General features: G+C 42.0%; 1 protein-coding gene across 2 annotated transcripts in view; it reads right to left on the bottom strand.

Annotated features, from left to right (window-relative positions):
* The window catches only part of robo1 (roundabout, axon guidance receptor, homolog 1 (Drosophila)), a 223,179-nt gene extending 207,506 nt beyond the window's left edge, over positions 1 to 15,673 (bottom strand). For both annotated transcript variants that reach the window (XM_087173468.1, XM_087173469.1), the window contains exon 1: positions 15,384 to 15,673. The gene's annotated coding sequence lies outside the window, so the exon portion shown is untranslated. The remainder of the gene's footprint in view (positions 1 to 15,383) is intronic.
* Positions 15,674 to 22,049: the final 6,376 nt, after the last annotated feature.

Below are 22,049 nucleotides of genomic sequence, written 5' to 3'. Positions count from 1 at the left end.
GTGCTGGGGGAGCTGGGGGAAAGTGCCTGATTTTTGTCTAGAAAACAGGGATTTATTAAATACAAACTCAGCTCTGTGTTGTATGTGAGTGACCTGATGGGGTTTCATGGTTGAATGCAAAATTTTTCATCGTGTTTTGTTTGTATTAAAATATACACTAAGAGCAGCACGCGGGGGGGGGGGGGGGGGGGGGGGGGGCTCAACAGCCAGGTTGAGAAACGTCAGTATTGTTGCAGTCAGAGAGCACTATAGAGCTGCAGGGTTCTGTGAGCGAGCTCAGGTGCACTGTCCGTTGGGCTTCCACGTAGCTGAGCTTTTTACATTATGGGCCCATTCACATGTGTCTGAACCATTTTTCCTGGGCCAGCATCATTTGGATGGCCAACCGCGCAATTTGTCTGCAGTGATTGGGTATGCCTGTGTGGGAACAAAGGCGGTCAGTCCAAGCTATTGTGTCCTTTTGTGTCCCATATGTCAGAAGTCTGCTGCACAAACAATGCAGCAACTGCCAAGAGCACAATAGTCATTATCTGCTGTAGAATCACTGTCATTATCCTGCTGCAATCATAACTCTAATTACAAAAGTTGCTTTGTAAGCAGGTAGATTATGCAATGTTAATTACACGTGCACAATGCGGCAAGCGCATGTTCAAATGCCACTCACAATTGTGGCCCGCACAAAAGCAGAACACGTTTTTACCCTTTGCCATATGCAAAGCAACGCCGGCGTCCCTTGGCGGCTGGTGTAAGCCCTCACGGTGCGATCTGACATCTCTTGTCATTAATAATATCTCATTAATAATAGTTGTAATGAATCTCCCTTAACCAGATTATCTGACATAAACCAATATATCCATGCGCGTGGCTTTAAGTGATGAACCTCATCCTATAAACTGCTCCATCTCATTACTCAGTCGCACCTCCACCATCAGCTGGAGGGAGAGCTGAGCTGTGGGTATTTTCCAAGACTTGTGTGCTCTTTCGTTCTCAAGGTACCACCTTCCTTGTTCCTGCATATAGATACGCCATTGACCTCTTTTCTAACACACTGAGCTTTAAAATGGGTCACAGCCACCGTGGAGCAGGCCAAGAAACACGCTGGAGGGAAATAGGTTTGAAAGTTTACGGATAAAGCTGATCACAACTGGACTTGGGTGGTCTAACTATTATCCGACCCTCACATTTCATTTCAAGGCTGATGAACATAGATTGTAACCCACTTCCAACTGTGAATTCTTCGACATACAAGCGCAGCTAAGGTGTTCAAATTTGCATGTTGTCATAATACACGTGGGGCTGAAAAATGTGTGTTCATAAAAAAAACAAAAAAACACTGAATTTCTATACACCAGCTAGACACAGGAGGATCCCCCCCCCTTACACAAAAACAGCACAGCAACCTTTTTGCATTAATCACCATGAAGGTGCACTTTACCAACCCACTCTGGCAAATTAAATCCTCAGAATAATATCTCCATCATTACTGTATTTCTCCGCTTTGACACAAGCATCTATCTGGCTTTGGAAAGCAGCGCAGCGGCGCCTGCCAACTCTGAAGAGACCTGAAACCATAGAGCAATAAAAAGTGACATCAGCAATGGGAAAGTTAATAGTGTGTTTCAGATGTACTTTCTGGAGGACAGGAGCAGCGGAGGTTTCATTCACTGTAAGTGACAGCGGCTGGCAATCTCCCTCTGCCTCCAATATGCCCTTATGAATTTCAACCTGCTCTCTGTAATAACTTATAAATAGCTAAGGCTTCCAGAGGGGCTTATGTGACAAACTATAACGTCAGGGCATCCGCTGCATTTACTGTCTGTGTACAGTGTTGATGGTAACAGCTTGTTTTTGCTTGTTCATCTATTCAGCGTGATGTTTGATAGCAGCCGGCAGTTCCCTGGCGTTGCGAGAGGTGTCACACTCGAAGTTGTGTAAGACTGTTATTGACTTGAAACGATTTCTAACTTTGAGCAGCCGATTTGGGCAGCTGTCAGAGAACGCCTCCAGCTGAATAAACAAAATACAGAAACACACAGACAGACCGACGACATGACTGCAGGCGCCTGTTTCAAACTGGGCCACGGGCGCATTTTCTCCTTCAGAATACATGTTCTCCTGCTCATTTATAATCTGACAGACTCTTTATTGTCTGTGTACTGAATTATATCTCATCATTTATCTAGGTTAACCTGGCTGTCCGCAGTGTGATGTATGAGAGCTAATTCTGCAAACAGAGGTAGTACAAAAGATCCTTTACTCTACTATACAGCACAACGAACTCAGCTATAATACAACACTGTAATGTGCTACAGCTTTGGGCCTATATTGATCAAACTGTTGAGAATTCCAGTGACTGCTTCCAAAAGCCAACCTAAGGGAAGTCCACCAATTGGTTTACTTGTCTGGAGGAGCACTATTCAGCATGTGACAGCAGCTGCACAACATAATATCTTCTGTGGCTGTGGAGGAGCTTTGTCAAGTCTGAGAAAATGACCCTGATGATGTCATAAGGCTTTTTGATGTCATCAGGGTCATCTGGGCTGGGGCTTGGAGACACCGAATCTTTGACAAAAAGCCAGTGTTACAAACATTAGGTTGGGGTGGGGTGGGGGGTCCAATGAAAGATGCCTTTGAGTTGCAGTATGGGAAGCATCAGAGCTCTTGAAGCTTAACTCATATAGGAACTAAAAGGGTCACAATATATCCTCTATATAGCCTCTGCCTCCTCAAATTTGACTATTCCTTTTTAAATGTGTCTCTTGCGAGTGCTCCATCTTTAGGGAAGTGTAATACTAAATGGAATACCCCTTTAACCTACTTAAGAAGCTCTGAAGTTCTATTTTCTTAATGTGAATCTTAAGTAAAGTTTACTAGTACGAGTAAAAGTAAAGAATTTTTTACTTTTTTACCCCTAATTTTTTATCTTTCACTTAAATTTAAAAACATCAGCAATATACGTTCTTCGTGTCAAAAAATCCAAGTGATACTGTCCATGTGAGGAGATGGACTAGATCACAGCTGTGAAAGTGGTGTAGTTCTTCTTTCCCCTTGCAACATTCAAACCACTGGCCCTTAAAACTCAAAGTGGTAAACTTTCATGCTCGAGAAAACAGCAGACAAAGATCAAATGTGTGATATGAGACATGAAAACTATACATGGATAAACAGCTGCAGCTGCAACGATCGCCAGAGAGCAGGAACCAAAGAAAGAAAAAAAAAAAAAAAAACTCAGGTAGATAATGAGAACACAGTGGGTTTGTACTATCTGAGCGCTGACAGACAGGAGCAGTGGTCCCGAACATGTATGTGGTTCAACAAGCCCCCGACACGGTGAGCCCTTCTCCTCGGGACTGTCAGCCTTCAGCAGAGCACATCATCTCTCCATGAGGATTTCATCACATTAGCCTAAGCCAGGCGCACAGATAGCAGCAGCAGCTACAGTGCATCATTCACAGGCAGACACACAATCACCAATTAGAGCTATCACACATACTGTAATTAGCAAGACTGACTGATTTGAGCTTGTGTAAAATGTATTCATATTATCCAGATTACAAATAAGCACATTCATCTAATTAGCTCGCATAGCACACAAGCTTAATTAAAGTTAATACATTATGATACCCCAAAATCCAGAGATTACAATACTCCAAGGTTCTAGTTAATTAGTGTATTCACACATTGATAGACAGGGATCACGGCCTCCTTTTCCCTCAGCCAATTAAAGCCGAGGGTCGAAGTGTGTTTTTCTGAGTTTTTTCCACGAGCATCTGTATATGTGAATGAGTTCAAGGTAACTCTCCTCCTACAACACTCTTGTTCTTTCGCCAAAATATCTTCTTCCTCCTCCAACCCTTCCTGTGTGTGTTGCGTGAAATGATACTAGCAGCCAAGTGAAATTGGCAGTTACAGAGGCTGTCATCCGAACGGCTCCTCCTTAGTGTTTGTTTACAGAGGGCTGACAAAAAAGGCATTTTCAGATTCCTCCCTCTGTATTTAGCTTTGACTGTGGCGGGCAAACAGAAAGAATGCTGAGCTGAATATTCATTCATCGAAGAGGACTTTCACACTTCATAGAATTAACTTTGCACTCACATACTCTGCGAAGCTGCATTAACATAAAGTGGCTCATTACAGTATTGCACGGCTATGGGTCCAGCTTTGTTATTAATGGAGGTGGGGCGGGTGTATCTGAAAGAAAAGCTCCAGCGTTAATTTGTTGTCAGGATCTGGGTATAAATCAGAGAGCAGACTACAGAGCCTCCTGAGATGTTACCCTTGTTACCTCGAGTCTCATCCTCTAAAGAACAGAACACACCCACACTGTACTAAAACACACACATGCACGCATGCCTGCACACACACTGACATCTCCACTGCGTTTTATAATTTAAGGGCATATGAGGGCAGAGACGTCGAAAGAACAAAGAAAAACTGCCTCCACTAATAAAATGTCAAGAGAGAATTATGGGATTTCGAAGTTGAAGAACTTTTCACTTTTCTGTTTTTACACTTAAAGGAATAGTGTCACATTTTGGGAAAGAAGTTTATTCTCTTTCTTTCTGAGAGTTCGGTGAGGAGATTGTTACCACTCTCACATCTGTGCACCTAGTATGAAGCTACAGCCAGGAGCTGGTTAGCTCAGGTTAGCATAAAGACTGAAAACGGGAGGATACAGCGAACCTGGCTCTGTCCAGACTGCCTACTAGCACATCTGAAGTAAAATCTCAAACTCTTCATTCAAGACACTACGGCCTTCTCCTTGTAACATAAGGACAGGTGCCAGAAGGTGGCTCAGGAAGGAGGGCAATAGGTGAGAGACAAGAAGCTGAGAGTTCATGTCTTTGTGTTTTATGGCCCGACTCCTAATAGAGTGATTTATTCATTTTTATCTTCTACATGAACAATGCACATTAGCCAACACTGATGTGCATGTGCCAGTGAAAGCCAAATTATCTTGACATGTTGTCCCTTGGCCAGATACTAAATCATCCATTAAGTAAAACAACAAACAAACATGTAAAATCACAACAGGGAAACACAAGCGAAACATGTAGTAGCTACATAGAGGAAGAAAAGATATAAGAGAAAGACAAGTGATACAGATATAGATATATAATACTGCTGTAAACAATCAGTTTAACCTGTTAAAACATCAGGCTCATTTCCCAACAGTGAAATTGAGAAAGCCCATGGTTGTGCTTATTTATTAAACCTTCTTAAAGGCCAATACTTAACAATACCCGAAATATACTGTACTGTATCTTCATTGACTGTAACAACATCTGCCTCTTCTATTCCAATGACACACTGGCGTCATGGCGACGCTCGAGGTAAAGATGCTCCTCTATCATTAGATCAACTTGATTCATTCTTAAAAGCTTTACTGAGTACTGAGAGGTTCATTCATTCATTCATTTTCTACCGCTTATCCTCTACTAGGGTCGCGGGGGGGCTGGAGCCTATCCCAGCATCTTTTCGGGCGAGAGGCAGGGTACACCCTGGACAGGTCGCCAGTCCATCGCAGGGCAAACACATAGAGACAGACAACCATTCACACTCACAGCCACATGGTCAATTTAGAGCATCCAATTAGCCTAGTCCCCATTTTGCATGTCTTTGGACTGTGGGAGGAAGCCGGAGTACCCGGAGAGAACCCACACTTGCACGGGGAGAACATGCAAACTCCACACAGAAAGAGCCCACGGCCGAGCAGGGACTCAAACCCGGAACCTTCTTGCTGTGAGGCGACAGCGCTAACCACTGCACCACCGTGCAGCCTAGTGCTTTGAGGTTATGAGAGGTAAAAAAAAAACAGGCTCCAACATGGCTAAATGGGTGGGAAATGGAAACAAATGTGATGGATCGATAAGGCTGATAAATGTTGCTTTTCAGTGTAAATTATTTTAAGAGGCTACTTTGCCAATTTTCAGCTCGTACATAATATTTAATCCATATAATTCAATTAAATATGGTTGAAAATCATTATGGTTTCTCTGCTGACCATCAGGTGATGCAAAAAGCATCATCATCATCATCATTAGCACAGAAATGCACTGAGGTCTGCAGATCTCTGGGAAATAAGTCCGCTATCTCGTTGGATTGCTCGCAGTAGGAGCTAACATAGCTAAAAGACATTAGCTGATTGAGTGAGTGTTTATATGCTTACATTACAATTGGTTTCAGGAATACTCAATGTCTGAACATAAGCTGTTTTTTATGCAAATGAAATGGTCCTTTAATACAATTAGAACCCATATGGATACAATAAAACGTTAGCCGACCAAAACAAGAGAAGTATAACGCAGGTGGAAACTTAACCAGTAATGAAAAAGCTCATAACTGCATTGTGTCATTTATGGTAACCAAAGATAGAAAATGCAGACATTACTTATCACAAAAGGGTTCTGTGAGTACATTACAATAAGATCAACAATTTTTTGTCATGTTTGCATTTACCTAGAAAAGCACTGTGGGACAACTTACAAACAACTCAGTGAATATTTAGAATTTCCTACAGGTGGAAGTGGACAGGAATTTGTAGTTAGCCTTTGCAAGCATTCAAGCCAGTCAAGAACTATAGATAATGCCAAGAACAACTGTAATTTACACTCTGAGTGACAAGTTAAGCACTAAGATGTATAAAGCCAGGGTGCATTTACCGATGAGATTTTAGTAGTCCATGTCTGGTTGCTTTCCAGACGCTTTATTACCAAGGTGAATATATCACTTCATCACACAAGTCCTTTTGGTCACCAGATAAAACAGTAAGAAACTGAAAAATTGGCTCGATAACAAACTGAATGACTAAGAACTACAATCGTCAGGGAGCGCTGTGTTAAGAAAGCACCTCACTCTTCTACATCAATAGAAATCACATTGACTGCCCGGCTTGTGCCCATTAATATTTTTCTGTAAAAGAGGAAACCCTACATAAAAGATAAAACACCCACCAGGAATCTTGATATGTAACATATCATGTGTGAACTCTATCCTGCGTCTCAATTTCTTTTCATTTTTTCATGTCATTTTTGTTGTTTTTTTGTCGTCGCCCCCCCCCACCAACAAAACAAACGTAAAGGACCACATGCATGTACACACAGACAAACACAGACACACAAACTAGCAGACAGAATCAAGAGGGTATTCCTGTCTCCTACACCCTGATGTAGATGGATGCCCCTGGCTGCTGATCCTGAATCTACATTAGGTCATTACAATAAGCAGCCTGGCCCGACGAAGCCCGCGAAGTGGAGGAAGCAGAGCAGCTTGGGAGGAGAACTACTCTGCCAGCCCTGTGGGGAAACAACCTTGACACAGTCATCTGTCTTAGTTACGCTGGAGTTAGACCTACTGACACACACACACACACACACACACACACACACACACACACACACACACACACACAGAAGGGACGGGGCAGCCCCTGCAATCTCTGCTATGTTGTTATCATACTGCATTAAAGGAACTAATAGAGTGCATCTAAAAATATTGAAAATATCACAAGGAGAAAAAAAAGAGGTTTGGCTCTGGACATAATGGATGACAAAAGTGTCAGCGTGTTGGGAGGGGGGGTGTTGTTTTCTGGTCAGCTGGGTGGCAAGGTGCAGCAAGGTTAGAAATAACCTCACTTCAGCACAGGTGACTTCTGACCCTGGGTGCCAGGTGAAGGTAACATGTGGAGGTTGGAGAGTGGACCAGGTCACAGCGGAGAGACACGGAGATGAAAAGTCTGGTCGGGTGAGGGGTGGTGGTGGGGTGGGGGTGGGGGGTGCAGGACAAGGGCGTCACTGCGGTGAGCTCTCACTCAGTCACCCTGGGGCTGCCTGTGTTTACGGAGCTGTCAGTCACGTGGTGAAGCCTCTCCCGGGGGACGCAGGCCACCAAGGCGATGAGAAAATAATAGCTCCTTCTGTCAGAGCTTCGAGGGACAGGGGTCTGATGGACACTGCTGGGAATTAGAGCCAGCCTCCGGGACACATCCCGTCCTACACTTAAATACTGGCAGGACAGACAGTCACACACAGGACACAGGAGGAAGGAAAACCTACTGGTCTCGCCAATGATATCAATATCCATGCTAAGAACCCCTAATATTTGTGATGTCCTTGTGTGTCTTAGTGCTATAATTGAGATGTCTGAGGTAAAGGCAATAAAGCAAACACACACTATATGCTATTCTTTGAAGCTCTTTAAGGATGATGCAGCTCATTTCTTTGTTGCCTTAATTACCTTATGTTTGTGTGAAAATGTATCTGTAACTAGAGTTTTTCGACATATTTTCTAAGCATTTTCTAAACTTGAACTTGAAGCAGTGACTTGCTAAACATTAGAAATGACAAAATACTCTTAAACCCTCTCAACAATTGGATGTATCCTCATCGTTTGTCTCCAGGGTTTGATTTTAGGACAGCATGGCTTGTCAGCAATGTCGGCCAACTCTCAAATCTGAAAAGCCCCCACATTCTTGAACGCGTCAACAAAGAGGGTTTTCAAAGTGTTCGCAATTCAACTTGATTACTGATCTTAGAAGACCGTCAAGTCTCTGCGAGTTAATTTTGACATTGCGCTGAAATGAAACACAATCAATGGCCGCCAGGCAGGGAGGAAATCAGTCTACAAAATGATGTTTTGGAAGATGGTTGTGTGTGGAGCGTACACAATTTGCAGTGAATGGGATAAAACTACTGGTTTTTGCTTCTAAAGCAAACAGTGCGAGACCTGCCGTGAACTCCACATAAGGACTGCAGAGTAAAGAAATACAGTCACGTTGTATAAAAGAGCTTCAGTATGGCCCTTGGTGATGAGCAGGATTGGAAACCACTGCTCCATCCATAAAATCAGACTTTAAATCAGGCTGAACCATCATTAAAGGGGTTGAAAGATAGCCTAGTGGAGCTCATCATTAGTACAAACACTCAGAAATCATGGGGTAGCATCTGTTTTCTGCACATCCTCCCACATCAATGCTCAGGAGCAGTAGGCCTCAGGGAAGGGGGCAGTACAGAGGGCTATTCCCCTGTCCCTTACCATGAATAACAATCTCTACCTCCAGGTAATTAAAGGGGACAAACGATGTCCACGGGGCCACGCCGGCCCATCATTAAGCAAAGCAACTATTACACAGAGAATGTGTACACACGAGGAGAAATAGGCTCTTCACACACCAGTCCGGGAAACATAATGGCCATTGATTTTGAGTGGACAAGCAGGGAGAACATTTCACTATATCTATTACACAGATTAATCTATGTGTCTTTTTATCTACCTGCATTAATGCAATGCTGCACATTTTATGCTTTGTTCTCGGCTGCCTCAGAGGGGGCGTCTGCTGCCTTTGTCTCAGCCGGGAGACCAGACAAGATGATGTGCTCCTTACTGATGACCTGCCCTCTCTGTTGTGGGTTACCACTGATCCCACAAACTGCATACACCTCGCAGGGCACACTACAAACACTCAACACAGACAAAACAAAAGGTAGACGCTCATGCATTCCCACTGCTGCTGACTGACCGTTCACATTCATGCGCGCAAGTGGATTTGAACAAAAACACCACACAAATGAATGTGCACACACACACACACACACAACATACATTTGACTTTGTTACGAATTTAGAGCAGCGCAGACATCTGAGACGCAGACAGACAATAAAAACCAGCCAGCTGTGTACTCTTCCCTCATCCCATTTGGAACTGGGTATTGACATCAAACACTGAGCCACTGCTGAGCATGCACAAACTTTGCCACTATGTTTAAAGATAATGAATGAGACAAACAAGAGCATGCAAATAACAGCCGGCATCACGAATCCAAGCCTGCATCGACACACTGCAGAAGTGACCTTGCCGTGCCTTTTTGTGTTCTTGATGGATTTACTTATCCAGTCTCGTCATTGTGCTGCACCACGAGAGGGACATTATTCATGATATTATGTGTGTTACATGTAACGTGGAGCACATGTCAAGAGAGAGGAGATTGAGGGAATCTTATCCCGTGCAAGATAAGTAAAGTAGTTAGCTAGTGATCATTTATATCAGACACTTTACAAAACCATAGGGATGAAAAACACCAAGTATAGCTCAGTTTCTCCCTCTGGGATCTGAGCTGTTTTGTGGCTTTAAAACCTGCTTAATATTAAAGCACCTTGAGGCAAGAAGAAACACAGGATAATAGACCACAGAGATCTTGCCAAACGCTGGGTGCTGTGTGGGTGCCACTGATGTCCAGATTCTAATAGGCCTGCAGATGTTTATCACAGCACGACGAAGTTGCAGCAAGCTGGAGGTAGAGAAAAAAAAAAAATCAAGATATGGGACAAAGCTGTGCTTGAAAATGGATTTTTATGATATTTGGCATGCTATTTTAAGGTGCGCATGTAATGGTACCTTTTAAGGGCAATAAATGTATATATATAATGTGGGACAGTATAAACTATAACAATACTGTAGCAATTGTGCATATTTTTTCCATTTTTCAGAAGAGGGTAAAACTGTATACGCTTCAGGCATCTGGGTGGGTGTTTTTCATGGCAACTATTGACTGACATTTGCAAGCTGTCGTTGCTAGGAGACATCATAGCCCTGTAAAGGCTGTGAAAAAGTTTTTTTTTTTTCCCCACTTTTGTAACAACACATATTAGAGATTATATACTATTTGAGATTGTCCCTTGAAAACAGTCAACATATGGTCGGACTCATCAAGCTTTTATGTTAATTCATTCCAGTAAGTGAAGGCTGCAAGCTAGGCTAATGCTGCTACCTTAGCTTGCTAACGTTAGCACTGATTCCCACTTGCTTGTCGCTCCTGCGCACCCAGTGTTATGTTTGTCTCACATTAGAGGGGGAACTGTACCATGCAGATATTGATTGCACCAGTCCAATTATGAAGACCAATGAAGGAGACCTTACCAAAATTTCATCATTTTGGCGATTAAAATTTTGACCAAATATATAAGTCAAAACAAGCAACTACCCCACCCCCCCGTTTTTTTTTTTTTGTTTTGTTTTTTTTTTTAGCATTATTGAATTTTTAATTACAATTAGATTTTTGACATAACTACAAAATCTTCTCCGTGCTGCCAATCATTTTGAGGTTGACAGTGAACAATGAACGCTTCTTTGCATCCACAGAATGGTTTTCTGGTCATTTACATTTGTCTGTAAGCTTTTATGTGCAAGTAAGCCTTGTTCATGCTGAGGCGGCTCACAGGCCAGGAGCTTATCGCCTGATGCAGGGGCATGAAGCAGCTTACAGCAGGTGTACAACACAAACCCCTGGATAGGACAGCAGTCTATCACAAAGGCTTACTCCCAATACATATCCTTCCTCCCTATCATTTAATGCTAAGTGGCAAGCAGCAAAGAATTTTTTTTTAAATAATTTGTTATAGTGAGGCTTGGGACTGAGCGTCTTAGTGCCGACTGCTACTGATCAAGATCATCATTTATATGGGTTATATTACTGGGAGTTGTGGAGCAGCAAATGCACAGTTATCCTGAGACAAATCACAGAGTACTGCATCAGCTACAATTTCAATCTCTTCCATTCCACATGTTATGGAGCTGTACATCGTAGTGACATTTGGGGGGCAGAGCAAATTCCTCCTCGGTGACAGGACAGGGGACAGTATGTTGATGTCCATACCGTAAATACAAACCAAGCAGGCCCAGTAAGCAGGAATATCTGTTAGCTCTCATCGCCTGAACCGAAAAATATTTGAGTAGGTGCTTGAAAATGAGTGACACAAGCGATCTGCTAGCTGCACAATCACACACACAGAGCTTTTGTAGAGCAATCTTCCAGGTACTTAACAGCATTAATCTCCATGTGGTGCCGCAGATCGTCTCTTTGATTTACACAACACTGAATCTCCTTGAGAGGCAACCGAAGATATCTTAATCCACGCCTTTGATCAGCATCTCCTCTGTCCTATTTCCCATTCTCTTCTACTCAGCATCATTCATCCTCTTCTGCTGGCCCTGTTGTTGTTATTGTTATTGTTGCTGTTGATGAAGAAGTCAGTTATTCTTAACTCACAGCATATTATTCTGCTTAAGTCCTCAGTGCATTTGAGAGTCTTTGCCACATGGCGAATCAGCATAAAAAAGGAAATCATTGATTCAAAGTGGAAACAAGACCTCATAATCATGATGTAAAAGAAATAATTCAAATATTTGCATAAGGAATTATTGTTGAATGGTAATAAAAATTCAAAGCTAGTTATTATGCTTGGGCCCTTCGTTGCCAATTAGAAATTGTAATCCGCTTCCAGTGTGCCCCCACCAGCAGATGACAAAATCCAACCAGCAAACATACCCTAACTCCCTCTAGACATGACTAATTGACTTGCCACCATGGGTGACTGACATGCCATCCAGAGGGCACCATAATGGCCGTGTCATGAGGGAATGATGAGACCTGCCGACAGCTAGCATCGCCCGACCTTTTGCATGTGAGGTCGGGTGTCAGAGGGAACAGGGTCCCCCCCGCTGTTGGACCCAACGCCTCGGGGCTTGGCGGGGATGAGCTACAGACGACCGGGAACTGCAGCTTTTCAATCAAGCAACCTTGCAGGACAGTGATTTCATTTTCTGTACGGCGTCGGAATGAAAAATAAAAACAATAAAACACAAATCAATCGTCAGCAGCCTCGGGGCATTAACACATCTTGAGGGTGGAAGGAAGATGAAGTAGAGTGATGGTAACTTCCTCGATCATTTTCACCTCACAAAAGGGTTGTTGTTTTTCTGCTGGAGGTTCTATAACGGAAATGTTGTCTGTACCAGAAACATTTCAGATTTCTAGTGCAGGTTTGTAGGATTCTTCAGACACTTTTCAATATTCTCGACCAGCGAATATGAATTAGTGAGAATGAGTCTTTTCACAAACAAGAAATGTGACTGCAAACATAATCATAATTCTGAAATGCAGCTCTGGGGGATTTATGAAAAAAAAAAAAAAAAATCTGTGTGGCTTTCAAAGAATCTTTATTCACACATTAGTTAGTGTTGTTGGTTTTGCTCACTGGGTATTAATGTCTTATTCATTTTATGCCTCCTGTCTTATTCCCAAATATCACTAATCCTGTTAGATGAAATCTATTAATGTTCTGTTTTGGCTGCCACGCACAAAATTCCAAGTCAGCCGATAAGCCCGAAATTTGCCATGAAGGCATATCTGGTCCGCCTCTCTGGATTAGAGAGATTTACCCTGGCAACCAGGGACGTGTGACCAGCAGTGCACAGTGAGCAAAGTCACTCACTCCACAAACAAAAGTAAAAAGAAGCTGCAAATAAAGTCATTTTCATTCCGGCTATTATTCTCCATGAATATGCCCCTAATTTCTCATTCATTCTTGTGCTGTATCTGATCTCTGGTTTTGGACTTAATTAGTGCCATTTTGATCCTGTGTGATATGTCACATTCAGGATGTGGTCATGACAAAGAAAATGCTAAGACAGTGACGTGTAGACCAGATCTGCAGTGAAAAGGAAGAGATAAGGTTACAGCCAAAGAAGCAAAATTTTATTCTTCAAAAGCATTTTGCTTGTAATGTAATAAATGGGAAACAAACACAAAAGAATAATTGCTAACTTAATGGAATTATGGTAATACAGCAGGAGGGGAGTTTTAGGCCGATAAAATCATTTTAAAAACCAAGAGGGCCGTGCATTAGGAATAGCTAATCTCATTATTGTCAATAAATGATGGTTTGACATAAAAAAAAAGAAAAAGTCTTAAGTGAAAGCTTCAGAAATCACAATGCCTATTTGAAGCAAAGCAAAGTTTCCCCTGCAAAACAGGCAGAAATGGGGGCTTCCATATAAAGTGGAAGCAAAGCATTGATTGGAAAAATCCAACCCAACGATCCCCACCATCTTTTTCCATCATTGCAACTGAAGTAGAAAGCAAAAAGATAAAAAGAAGATTTAAGAGAAAAAAAAGAAAAGGCTCTTTGGTTCTCTGGGAATGTGAATCAATCTGCAAAAGTAGCACAGTGGCAAATGCTGCCAAGACCGGTAAGACTTAACCCAATATCACACAGGGCTGACTACATCACAGTCCAGAGCGTGAGCAGGATAGAGAAAATATGAGGCGCCACCACTGCAAATGCGTGCACGACCCTCCACCTGTCCACAGAAATCCTCACAGCCCTGTGTAAATCTCAGAAGTGCTGAGCAGCGGATTAGTGATGGGAGCAATCACAGGTAGGAGGCTCCTCACAGTGGCTGGCAGGGACAAATACACAGCGCCCTTTATACCTCAGGCATTATTGACAGCACATGTAAAAGACATAAGTCCTCTTATTGACTTTGGTTGGCAAAAGGAAAGTTCTGGGTAACAGAAAACACATCATTTCACTGTTGCGTGAATATGTGTAAGGAGTTCATAGAATGGAACTGCAGCAAAGTCACTGAAAAGATGATTGTTTCACCAACACACTGTTACTTCAACTTGACCATGATGACTAATCACACAGTAACACTCAGTGCCTTCATTGTAAATTAAAGAGCACTATGTTGGTCGTTCATTGAAGACACTCAGTCTTTTGGAATGCCCTCCGTGTTCATTCGCTGTGTATCGATTCATCGTCCCTCACTGTCCGGTACAATCCCCGCTGAGATCCTGCTTTCAGTGCGGCAAGACAGTACAGGCTGAGTTACATGCATCCCGCCCCCCTCCGCCCCCTCCAACACAAACCGTGCACCATTCATTCCCAGCAGACTGATAGATAAAAACCCCTGGCAGCCTTTGGCCTTTAAATCTTAAATGTCTGTCTTCAGAAACATCTGCAGGTCGCGTCATTCCTGTCTTTGCTTCTCCTGTAAAGGGACACGCCATGTGGCCAGTTGGGTAACTTTCAGCACCACGGAGAGCAGGGACAGCTCCGCGTCCCGTCAGTCAGTCTGTCAACAGGCTGCTTTGACAGCAAACACACACATACACATACACACACACACACACACACACACACACACACACACACACACACCTGTCAAATCTGAACACAGCACTACACCAGCTGCGGAAAAGCCAATAAACTGCTGATTTTACGGCACCACGATATGCAGGCTGCTCAGTGACAGATACGATCAGCTGTAGAAGTATCATGTCTTGTCTTGTGCGCTATGAGGACGAGAGGTCTGCCTCCTCCGGATCTATGCGTAAAGGCACCGTGCTTTACGCATAGACCGCTGCAAGCTCGTGTGTGTAAGCTGTGTCTTTAGTCAGAACAACCGCAGCCTTCCCTATATGAATCATACAAACAACCTTCCACACCGCCACAAAGACCAACGCGCAACATTTTTCACCAAACTGCGCGCACACACACACACGCACAGATACACACGCACACACACGTGAAATCCAACTTACCTCTCCAAAATGATGCGAAGGCTGCTGTGCGTTTTTTTTGTCACTTAAAAGCAGAAGTGATCCATACCAGCGGCTCCGTAAAACTTTTATTCTCTGTGCACGTTGCCGAGAACGAAACCCGGGGAAATGTAGAGCCTATACAACTAGTGATCGAGCGACTTGAGTGGACGCTGGTTATCCTCCTTTCTAGAAACACAGCACTGGCAACTCAAAACAAAACAGAGTCCTTTGATAAGGCTTATCCTTCAGTTGGGGAAAAAAAAAGAATTATCCTGTGCCGTTATGTATAGTGCAGTTAGTGCAGCGGTGAAGAGCAAGCGCATACAGATCTGTCCATGCTTCCCCCTGCAGGGAGCAGCCGCGTCAGCCTCCCCGGGTCCTAAAGCTGCGTTCAACTAATGACACCGGTATCAGCCCCAGTGCCTGTCAGCAGACTGTAAACAAGCAGCCTCTTAAAATCATTGCTTTTTCAAATGACAACAGTGAAAAATGTTTTCAGTCCACTAATGAATGGATTCCAAACATTCATGCACAGTGGGATGAAACCTCTGTTTCTATTCTACTGTATTTCAAGATCCTATCAGTCACTTCTAGAACATTCCTTCCATGAAACAGTGGGAACAACTGAGATGATTTCATTTGCTGAATTGGCTGTCTTTCTACTCTGTCTAATAGAAAATCAAGTCATTGGTGCTGCATATAAATCTCTGACTAATTTATTTAAAGCTATGAGATTGCACGACCAGCTTCTCAGTGAAACAGCAAAAGAGCAAACTAACCTCTGGAGAAACATCAACCACATTACCGAGAACAGGTTTGTGTGGACCTGGCATTCAGCAGCTGCAGCCTCACCTTGATGCTTTGTCCCTGGATTGCTGTAAACTCACCCACCAGCAGAGCAGCTGTGAGTTTGTCACTTAAAAGTGAAAACAAATTGCTCATGTTAGTCACTTAAAACTAATGGAAAATGTTCCAGAATTCAGCTGCGGAGTCGCAGCCCTTAAACACAACATTTTAATAGCTGATGCACTGGGATGACTGTAGCAGGAAGGATTCAAACACCAACATTTCGAAACCTTTAACAAACTGGACATCAGTCCACTTCATGCAGGCACAGCGTTGGTTAAATTGGAATATAAACAGGAGGGTGTGGCATTAATTACTGTTTTAGGTGCATTAGGCATCTCATACATTTTCAACAGCTGTGTAAAACGCACCACGAAAATGGATTACAAAACTGAAAGCTGAGTTCAGGCCAGATTTTTCATTATTGTTGTCTGGAAGTGGTGGAGTGGCATGTTGATAAATTTGGATTAATTGAGATGTATAGCCTAGGCTACTATTGTTAGGGTGAATATGCAAAAATGGATGTAGCAACCCATAAGCATATATACATAGAAATAGGTAGTGAGAAAAAGTTCATTTCAAAAGCGTGCAACTGTCTGAGGTTTTAAATGTTTTGATCACTCAGAGAATCTAACCACTTTTTAAGTACAATACAGGCACACCAATGCCATTCAAAAAAGCTCCACACTTAATGCACGTGTTACGTGATCTTTCATGATTTAAGAAGTTTCTTCTTTTTCCAAAGACTTTTTTTTTTTGCAAGGACAAAAGATTCTATTTTGCTTCGAATTGAATTTCTATATTGATGCATTTATGTATTCCATCATCCTCTTGAATCATTCCATCAATTCATGCATTATGCTTTCTATTTCTTCTTCTCCCTGTTGGCTATTCAGTGCAAAGCCATTTTGCACTCCAGTATTTTTTTTTTTTTTTAAACAATCTCATGTATTTCTATAAGGGTAAATATGGATGTAACCTCTCCCCCTGTCAATCACTGCAGAAGCAGGCTTTTTTTTTTTTTTTTGAAACGGACTGAACAGAGATTCAGGCCTCTCCTCTTCTCTCTCTGCATCTTAACAGGTCTGTCTGCTGTGGACAGAGAGGGAGAGAGGTCATGTCCAGAGGGAATGGAGAATAGCAATCTGTCCTTATTCTACTCACAAACTCATAAACCCACACATGGACCTTTTAGAGAACCTCATCCTCTGCAAGTTGCATATGGTGTGTGTTAAGCAGGGGTGCCAACAGGGCTGGTGTTTCATGTCTGAATTGATTTAAATGCATTGAAGAGATAAGAAGTGCTGTCTGTTCAGTTGTTTAATAACAATTATGCTTCATTAAATTTTAGGCTAATTAGTTTCAAGGTCCTTGTATGGAGGTTAACATGACAAATGACTGTCAATATTGAACTGGACAACTGCATACTGCTGGAGTAAAGTGGTTTATTACCAACATCTCACCAATGAGCAGCACAGGTGTAAACAGTGTCGACAGGAACTCTGCGGTGGGGTCTACTGAGTCAAAATTCACCAAAAACACTAACAACCAAATGTTTTTTCTGCTAAGTCATTTAGTGTTTTACTTATTGAAACCGCCATAAATCTCCATAAACCATGATGTTTTCTAAACCTGATCTGAAATGCTATGGTCCTGTGAATACTGGATGGATTTTGCTTTTATCCACCAAAACCTGGATCAGAAAACAAATCAGGTGAATACTTAAAATAAATTGGTGAAAAGAGTGAGTTCTCTAACTGTACGAACTTATTCAAAGTTGTCAGACATTGCTAGAAATTAAAGGAACGGTGTGTAGGATTTAGGGAGACCTATATAATACTCATAATTAAGTTTTTAGCAGTGTATAATCACTACTAATTTGTTAGCTTGGAACGAGCCCTTCATATCTACATAAGGAGCGAGACATCCTCCATGGAGCCCGTTAGTTTCAACAGCAGCCCAGGTCGGACAAACCAAACACGGATTTGGCCTTTCGTGTACCTGAAAGCCACCTACACACTTGGAAAGGGTCAGGTGAAGCGAGGGGTATTCAGTGGGTTCAATGGTTGCAATCTGCATACTCATACTCACAACAACTAGATGTCACTAAATCCTACACACTGGTCCTTTAAAAGAAAATGTAACTAAATCGATACATGTTGATGGTAGACGGAAGGGCTCATGTCTAAAATGTCTTAGCAAAGGTAACTTAGCGAGCTAATTAAGATATCAAGCTCCATTACTTAATATTTGTGGCCACTTGGGGGCAGTGGAATAGGCTAAATACACAACCTTACATTATCACAGTAGAAAGTCAGTGTAGAGCTACATAGCATCAATGTGAAGTCGTGTTTCTGGTCACCTAACAAATGTTAAGTCCAATATTTACTCTGTATTTACCTCTGTTTTTGGTCTCCACCAACTTGTGAGGGAAACATCTCATTCTTTAGCTGCTAAATGCTCTACTATGTTCACTGGCTAGTTGCTAGCTTTGTCCACCTGCCGTTTAATTAGGCAAGTGGCTCCTTTTCACAAAAAAAAAAAAAAAAAAAAAACAACTAATGCCTGCTGCATCTGAAAATGTAGTTGATGAGATTGGGGGCTGGAAAACCAAACCAATGAGCTACGAGAAGCTAAAATGCTCCATAGAACTAAAGGGGACTGCAGATTCTCAGTGATAGTAATAGTGTAGTTTTAACATTAAGCTATTTCAGTAGTAAAGAAGGTGGGAGAAAGGATTTTTTTATTATAAAAAGGTTAGAATCATGTCTCTTCAGATCACTATTTTCAATATAGCTGCATCAATTTGGGACCCATGCAGTGTCATTGGTTGAGCCAGTGACATGCCATTGTAGGTCCTACAATATGTCACAATGTGATTTTGAGAGGCAGCTGGAGTTCAGATCCATTTACATTCACTTGGTGTGTCTGGATGGAGAAGAAAAGTGAGGAGTCAGCTGCTGAAGCCACACTTAATATGCAGGATAAGCGCCTACATCTGCAACATGTTAATCATATAAAAACCAAGAAAGCAATGACACACAATGAGGTCAAGCATCAATCTTGAATAAGAGAATAGTACTCCATGATCCTTTGTTCATCACTCGCTCCCGCACAAAGGGTTGGCTGCAGAGGAAAGCCAGGTAGGATTGAGGTATTTACCATCTATAAATATTAACAGATTGCAGATTAAATACATTACTGTGTTTATATGATATAAGCTCAAGAGATGGAGGAGCGAGCTGTGATAGTAAGTGTGATAACTTATGCAAACCACTGTCTCTCACATTGCATTAAGCAGGTAGTGTGGCAGCTGGTAGGTGGGAGAGCGCGAGATTAAACTTTTCACGGATTCTAAAAAGACTTTTAGACGAGATCTGATCACAGCATCAATTCTTTTATGTTCTTTGAAGATGATGCACCATCAACCGTAACTGCCATCAGCATATTGAGGTCTAAATTTCACAGGTGCTTGACGAAATGATGAATGGAGAACTTGTGCTTTTCAGTTCAGTTACCTTACAGCAATACTTCTGAAGAAATGAGCATGTGTGTGTGTCTGTGTGTTTGTCAGTGGCAGTAAGTAGAACAGATGGAGAGAAAACAGAAGCAGTTGCAAATGAGTACGGGTTGACTTGAACATTAACTTGTAGACAGACCGTCACAGGTCAGCTTTCCAGGAAGACTGCCACATGTTCAGCTTAACCAGCCAGAAATTTCTTGCTTCTATTCCAGTGCAAACTCACAATCCACACACACACACACACACACACACACACACACACACACACACAGCATAATGTCAGAATTGCACAGATGTACCTCATCATTATACTGTATGCAAATCTGAATAACAGCACTTTGATATGTGCTTTTTATAACATGCATATCATAAAAAACAGATCAGTCAGAAAAAGAAGAAAAACTCGTTTTTGCACACAAGTTACAAATACGACTGAACGGTAAAAGTCTGTTGCAATACCTGACGGGCAAAGGGCGCAGAAAGAGAGAGGGGGGAGAGAGAGAGAGAGAGTTTGGAAATGGAAACTGCCTCTAAATAAATTAAATGTAACCTCTCTGAGGAGCGAGGAGCCAAAGCTGGTGAAGTCAGTTGAAAAGAACCACTTGGATACAGTTGGACTCGCTTTTGTTTACCGCCTCAGCTCACAACAGGGGGTGGTCTCTCTCCTTGTTAGGAGATGTCTCAGATGTGATGTTTTGGGCAAAATTGGAAAGACTCAAAGTTGCTTTTGTTGTGGTGAGGAAAACTCTGAAGATAATACGACAAAATAACATAATAAGTATAATAACTTAATACCTTACAATGCCAAGCCTACATGGTAACAGTGGATGGAGTGCTGGACAACCCTCCATCTATTTGCTTATTAGTCCAAACGAGAGATACACACTTGGAATCCGGCAGAGCAGCTGCTGTTCTGCATTTCAAAGCACCCTTAAATCACAAAATTAGTAAATTTTTAACGTATGAAGTGAGTTTAAAAAAATGTGGAAATACATTTCTGCCAATATTACATCATACTTGCATTGATTTTTTGGTGCTTTTTATGTGCGTTCATGGGTTATGTGTAAGTACAATTCATGTTTGGCTGCCATTAATATTCTTTATGTATAGTTGCATAAACTAGATCTATGACTGGAAGATTTCTGGAATGATCCTCAGACCAGCAGGTAGAATCTGGCAAACGGATCGAGGATATCTGGAGACAGTGTTGAGAATATTCACAGGTTTATATGAAGAAAATGACACTTGTGAAAAAGTAATGTTTACTGTGAAGCCAGGGTTGGATTTTTTCTCATGCAATGACTTCTGATCTGAGTATTTCTTTTTAGAATATTCCAAGAGTACCAGCTAATTAACAAGATGATGCAAGACTACAAACCTTGTGACATGAATCAGATGACACGCAGGGGATAATAATACATTTACCCATTCTGTTGACATGCAATCCAGAGTTTGTATTGAAATGCAAATATAATCTACTATTCTGGTAGCAAATACCCAATAAGACATAACAAGCATAATAGCGACAGGGTTTATTGTTCTTAAATTAATCTTAATGAAAGCTTTTTTTAAATATTTTTTAGCTTACATATTCTCTAAAACATATTTCAGTGTGTAGAGGTGCTTTCAAAGACTCTTGTGACACCCACACTCGTTGAATAGCCTAAAGAGCTCTTCTAACCAATCGGAGAAGACCAAAGTCACAGGATGGGAGCAGCTGTCATTCAGTACATGAATTCACTTCTGGTCCTCCTCTTGCCTCGAGGCTTTAAGCCAGTAGTATTACCTATTGGAAAACATTGCTATGGCTTACTCAGAGGAAAAGTAAGCTCCCGATTCCTTCGCCTGAGACCGTGAGCACGACGAGGATGTAGGTGAAGGGTGTAACTTGACTTCAACGTCTCATGCCAGCGCTTGATTTCCAAAACTTGCATATTGTGGCCTTAAGTGGTTTCAACATACAGCATATGATACATGGAGAAAATATGTAATCTTATGTCTAAGTAAGTGTTCTTTTAAATAATAAACAAGTATACCATAAAAACTTTGCCCCTTTGAAGTGGTTTATATATGTAGCCTACCTAGTAGGAATGTCCTTCGCTGTATGGAGAAGTTCTAGGCAAGGCTGACTGGAACGTAACATTAGTGCAGGTCTAAGGCACACTGGAATGATTACAGTACATCTTCCCACTGGCCTGTGAGCTCACTGAGATCCTTGAGTTAAAGGATGTGCAGTCTGCTTTGCTCGTCCCGTAGGTGCTGCAGCCCTGACTTGCATAAATATCAAGATAACAGTT

This window comes from Seriola lalandi, unplaced genomic scaffold (genome assembly GCF_002814215.2).
Source record: "Seriola lalandi dorsalis isolate HSWRI2012SDOR001 ecotype SW California unplaced genomic scaffold, Sedor1 jcf7180002054237, whole genome shotgun sequence".
Lineage (NCBI taxonomy): Eukaryota > Metazoa > Chordata > Actinopteri > Carangiformes > Carangidae > Seriola > Seriola lalandi.
Note: the sequence above shows the minus strand (reverse complement) of the source record. Positions and strands in the feature narration are given on the sequence as shown.